Source organism: Pezoporus wallicus, unplaced genomic scaffold, assembly GCF_028554395.1.
Source record: "Pezoporus wallicus isolate ANWC-B61680 ecotype Strahan unplaced genomic scaffold, APGP_CSIRO_Pwel_v1 contig_2384, whole genome shotgun sequence".
Taxonomy (NCBI): Eukaryota; Metazoa; Chordata; class Aves; order Psittaciformes; family Psittacidae; genus Pezoporus; species Pezoporus wallicus.
This window is the reverse complement of record NW_026640488.1, coordinates 1,308,413-1,314,421: the sequence shown is the minus strand read 5'-3', so window position 1 is coordinate 1,314,421 and position 6,009 is coordinate 1,308,413.

Below are 6,009 nucleotides of genomic sequence, written 5' to 3'. Positions count from 1 at the left end.
CCTGCCTCTGTGCTGGATCTTCTGCTGGAAACTCATCTGTAGTCTTGCAGAGGTTTTGGTTTGGCTGGTGGTTTTATTTAGTTGTGCGTCCATGTGGCTGGCAAAAATTGGTTACACCTCTACTGCAAGGTGCACACAGGGGAGGCACTGGTTAAGATTTGGCTTCAGCATTCGTGCTTTCCTGGCTCAGTATGAGGACCTTGAGAGCATGAGCTCTGATCTCCACAGGGACTATCTCCATGGGGGTATGAAATGGTCTCAGATATTGCAGAGGCCACTAAAAGCACCAAAAGGAGCTGCCATGTGGTCCAGCCCACACTCCATCCAGTTGAGTTACAAGTAACAGATTGCATTGAATCCTTCAGAGCAAGCCAGGCAGCATTTTGCTGCAATGAAAAAATAATACTTGCTAGATTTGTAGGCTTAGCAGTTAGCTGCTGCTCTACACACTCTGTATGAGCAGTTGCATTACTTGGGAGGACCACAGTGGTGCTACTGGAAGCATGGGGGTGCTGGCTTCATTAGTAAAGTCATGTTGCAAGAGAAGACGTGCATCAAAAGTATCACATTTATCAGACTTGCTGCTTAGCTGCATCCACATAAGCAGGCACTCCATCCTGAGGGACACAAGCCAGTCATCGGGAATACTTACGGTAACTTGCTATTCTATCTGGCTCTTAATTCCCTTAAGAAAAGGGTAAACAAACATCCTGCAGGAAGGGCTGAGCTGTTGAGCTTATGGGGGTCATTCCTCAGTGTCCCACAGACCAATGATCGCAGCTCCAGCACCATAACCAATCTGTGCTCAGGTGAACAGTGCTGGGCCAATTCACAGCCTGGCTGATGAACATCTCTCACCTCTTTTCTCTCTTCATCCAAACTGCAGATAACCACCCTTTCCCACAAGCCTCTGCAACCTGAAGTGTTTTTTTCCCCTCTGGTTTCTCCTAAGCCACAAACTTCTTCCTGTCTTGCACCGAGTAGGTTCCCTCCTGCTTTTGAGGTTTCTCTCAAATTTCTTTCCTGACTCCTGCCTTTACTTGCTTTACTGACTTTACATTGCCATAAGGCACCTAAGGCAGACCAGCATTGAAAATTGCAATATATTCCTTGAACTAAGTCTTGAACATTTTTCGATCCATAGCCTACAGAGGACCAGCATTTCCTTAGTGGTTTTCCATCTTCAGCACCCTTATTTCAGGAGCAAAATCACATCTCCCTCTCATAACCACTTTGCGCTAAGAACAACACCCTACAGACCTCAGCAAAGCAACTTAGGTGTGAAGTTAGCCTTTCTTGGAGCAGGAGGCTGGGCTGGGTGACCTCCTTCTCAGCTCAACTAGTCAGTGGCTTAGGCTATAACCTCCTGGGAGAAAAGACTGTCTTAAAGAGGATTCAGTTCTTGTTAGAAAGAACACGTGAACAGTGCATACCCTATACTAATCCACTATGCACACATTCTAAGCACTCTCCAGTTTATGCAGTGGCCAGTCACTTCCAGCAGAAAGAAAACTGAGTACATATTCTCCAAGAACCAACTTCGGGCTTCCAAGTGCTATCTCTTGTTGTAAAAAGGTCTTGGTCCTTACACTGTAAGAGGAAACCAAAATCTACTGAAGCCTTAACCCCTACCATGAAAAGCTACGTGCTAAGTTAAGAAACAATAACACAATTATTTTGCTCTGATGCACAGGAATCAGCACTGCACTGACTGCACAAATCTATTTGCTTGTGGTACCGTGATGACGGGTGGGGTCAGGAATCACTTCGCCAAATGGCTGTTTAAGCTGTCGTCGACAGTCTTTCATTAGGGCTTTTTAGACACCGCAAAGCTAAATTACTCACACCTTTATTTGAACAGACTTTCCTCACCCACCTCTGCAAAATCACCCCATGCACTCAGCTCTCCGGCTCTTCCCCCTTCCCCTGCAAAGGCTGCTTGGCGTAGGGGGTGAGAGACGTTCACGGAGAAAAGATGCAAAGACGCACTTCTGCTCAGCGATAGCCTCCCCCAGCTACTCGCTCACAGTGACAAGGCAAAGCTACGAAGTACAGACACGTAAACCTTAAAAACTGAGTCCATTTTGTTGCTCTCTTCCCACATCTCACTGGAAGCTGGCAGCAAAAAGACTCAGCTTGCAGATTTTGCAGACAGGCTTTTGGGGAAAGACTCGCATTGGCAGAAAGAAGAAAGCAAGGGATGTAGCAAAAGGGCCACTGGAGTCAAGAAATGCACAGAAAGGGGGATGAAGTGGATGGAAGAGTGCAGAAAACCTGCCACGTGAAAGGAGATAAAGGAGAAGGATGAGTTATTAGCGGAGGTTGTAATATTTAAGGGGATGATGGAAAATTATAATAGAGGAAATAGGAGTGGGAGGAAGCAATCATGGGACGTAAAGGGGCCGATACAGCTGTAAAAGGGTGGGGAAAATCAAAACCACATTTACACCCATTTTTCATCCTAAAAAAGGAGATTAAAGATTTGCATAGGGAATACGTCTGAATCAGTTCAAAATGCTGCGTGAGAAACACCAGAAACCAAAACACAAAGCTAGCAGCGTGTCCTGTTCTTAGCCCCAGAGCTGAAGCGATTCCAGCAGTTCTCAGTCAAATACTTTCTTGCAGTGATTCGGAGGAATCCTGATTTCTCCTGGAGAATAAGGTTTAAACCTGGGTTTACCAGAAACAGCAGACACTCAGGGAAGCATGATGACGCTAATGTCAGAGAGAAAAGTACCCATATGGCTTTTGAAAACTTGTCTCCAGTTGTGCCTACCCATTTTTCACCATCACATTTCCCTATAAGCACACATTCCTAATTTCCATAGGTGCATCAGCTACCAGGCTTCAGTAATTCGTAACACCTGTCGTGCCTGTATTCATTTTACTGTGCTCAGTTCCTTCCCAGAAGGTGTGCTAGCCCACCAGGAACATGGAAAACCTTACTCTGTGGAAGAAACTATCAAACATGCACATGCACATAGGCAGTTCATTTGTTTCCCTAAGGCTACAGGACAGGGCCCTGGGGGCTAAGCCCCAGGAGAAGCAACCTAGCTGTGGAGTGTGTTTACACCCATCAGCCCTGCTTTACTGCTCTCTGTTGAAGGCAGCTTTTACTCCTAATGACAATGAAACGGGATGAGTAATGGGAATTAAAATTCATTGTAAACAGTAATTCAGAAGTAGTATCAATACCTTCTAGCCAGCCCCTTTTGGGTGCCTGAATGAACATTGCCTGTGCTCAGTTGATAGGATTTATATTTCAAAGTAGAGGAAAGAGTCATTTGGATGTGCTCTGGAACTAAACAGAGCTTTTGCTCTTATGCATGTTTTTTCTTCTGGATCACTGCAACCACTGAAAATATGTGGTGCCTCTGGGCAGCAGAGGGATATTTGAAGCTACCACCTCTATTTATCAGTCAAAATCCTATTGTTTAAAAAGAAAAGAAGTAGTAGAGTTCATGTATTTCCTTCACTTGACCCAAGAGGAGGCATCAAAGTGTTCTGCCTTTCTTTTTTTCTCCTCTTCCCAATAAATAAGGATGGAATAGGATAAAAAGGAGCTATTGTTCAGACCTGATCAAAAGGAAAGAGACACATCCCTGTTCAAAGGGAGCCTGTCCCCAGCCTCTGCTTCAGATGGGGTCAACAGTCTCAGAAACGCATGTAACCCTCTCCCCTCTGTGCAGACAAAGCCACCCTTGCTGAGCATCTGCTTGGCCACGGCAAACCTCACCCTGAACACCACCACTAAAACCAATGTGCTTCAGGTCCCCTCGGTGGGCTCTAATGGGCCAGTGCCAGTAGAAAGGACATCAGCAGCTGGAGGCTAATGAGGATTTTTCTTTCCCTTTTTTTCTGTTAATCAGAGCAAGCTGCAAGCTGTGACTGCACTCTCAGCCTTCAGCCTGAAAACACACAGAAACCAACCCCACAGCAAGGAACAACCACTGGCTGGAAAGAGTTTTCTCCAGGTGCAGGTAGTTGACACTGGTGGTGGTGACCACACGTTGGGAAGATAAACATGCTCTCCTTCAACAAGACCCTTCACACGTTCATCGCCTCAGTGCCACTTTCTTCTACAGTTGCAAGGATGTTTGTGCAGACACCAGTTTTTAACAGCATACAAGGTGTCCAAAATGCATCTTTCAGCCAGGAGAACATGAGAGGTTTTTTAATACTGGCTTACGAGTAATGAAAAAGTAATGTATTTCTGGCTATTTGGACAGTGATGTGGCTAAAACAAACTCCTTTGTTTTCAGCAGCTGTTATCAATACCGGTAGGGAGCTGTTCCCAAGGCAGTTATCTCTGGCACTGGTGGCAGTAGGATGTAAACAGCATGGATCAGGTTAATGGAAAAGGCTGAGCAGCCAAATCTGAAAGGAGCCATGTTTGGCTGGGCTTCTCTTGCAGGGATTACATTCTCATGTGTAGCAGCAGCAGCAGCGGTGGCTTTTGGAGGGCAGGTCTTCCTTGGGGTTGGTGTGCGCTGAGCGGGAGGCAGCGAGCCTGGCTGAGGGTGTGCAATTACAGTCACAGTATATGAGCTCAGGGTCAGCACCCAGCTAATGCACTGCATACCTCCAGCATGGAGCTGGCTCAGGTCTGGTTAGGTCGGAGCCAACGTGTGGCTGTCTGCATCCGTCCACGCAGACATACCCTAAGATTAGAAAGATACAGATGGATTATTTTGAATGACATAGTCCAGACTTGTACACTGTAGGAGGTGTGATGAGAACTCTTTCTTGATAATTTAATGAGCTGTTGTAATGAGGGATACATTGAGCCCCTCATTTGTATGCAGTTCCCACATGAGATGTGAATATTAAATTCCTCTAAGTATGAATCAGCACCTCTTACTCCCACAGATCTTTCGCCTATCTCTCAATCTCCACAGTCTCCACAGCTCCAGATCCCCTCGTGGTCCCCTGGACCCCCCTACTTCACTGCCACCTCAACAGCCACCAAAGGAGAGAGATGCGCCCCATCTGCCCCCAGTGACAGTTAGAAGCATCGGCCCTTGGGAGAACAAAGCTGGAGAAAAGGTCTCTGCTGCTTCCTGAAAACTGGCTGCAGCTGCGCTAGCCCTGTGGCCTCTTAGTGTTTGAGAAACTTGCATGACATGGGAAATTAAACCTAGAGGGCATCGCTGCCTCTGACAGCTGGTAGTTTAAATAATGAATTGGTAATTATAAACCCTTTTGAAATAAAAATGAAGTTTAAAAGAACATAAACTCCTGAGACACACCTTTTGATGGTGAAGGGCTTTCCCACATAGATTCCACCAGCAGCCATCACTCAGCACTGGCAGACAGCAGGTGCTTGCCACTCCACACGGGGAGACACACTCACCAAACAAGAAAAGTCAGGGGCTAAACAAGTTTGCAAATAGCAGCAATTCCAGTCCAAAAAACATCTTCATAGCAGAGGGGAGGAAGTGCTCCCTGAGGACAAGGAGGCTGGGCTGGCTTTCGCTTTTTTCCTGCTGAATAGATATTCTTTTGTACACAGTAAAGAAGGAAAACTAATGGGAGAATTGGGTGAAAATGAGAAATTCAGAATTGCAGTGTAAAAGTCACCACCTGCTCCTGCAAAACAGGCTATTCTTTATTTCCAAAGTCCTGGGAGTTGTAAACCCAGATTTCTCAATCAAGTGTGCTCAGCTAAAAGGCATGAAGATAGCGACAGATCCAGACTTGTTAGTGCCATGAACATTTGTCTTGGCCACAACATACAACGTGTACACAGTGTGCTGCATCTACCAATCTAATGCCTTCCATGTTATACCCAAACCTGTGCAGAAAGTCCTGCTCAGAAACATTCAGAAACTGAAATTAAACTGCATGTCTTAGTATAAAACCAACCCTCAAACCTAGCATTTGAAGCGCCAGGATTTCTGCTGTAAAGTCCTTCCTTTTGGGACTTTACCACAGTGACCTACACCCCGACTCCAGTTGTGTGACATCTCCAGGACTAAAGCCAGGAGCATAACAGGAAAGAGAAAATAC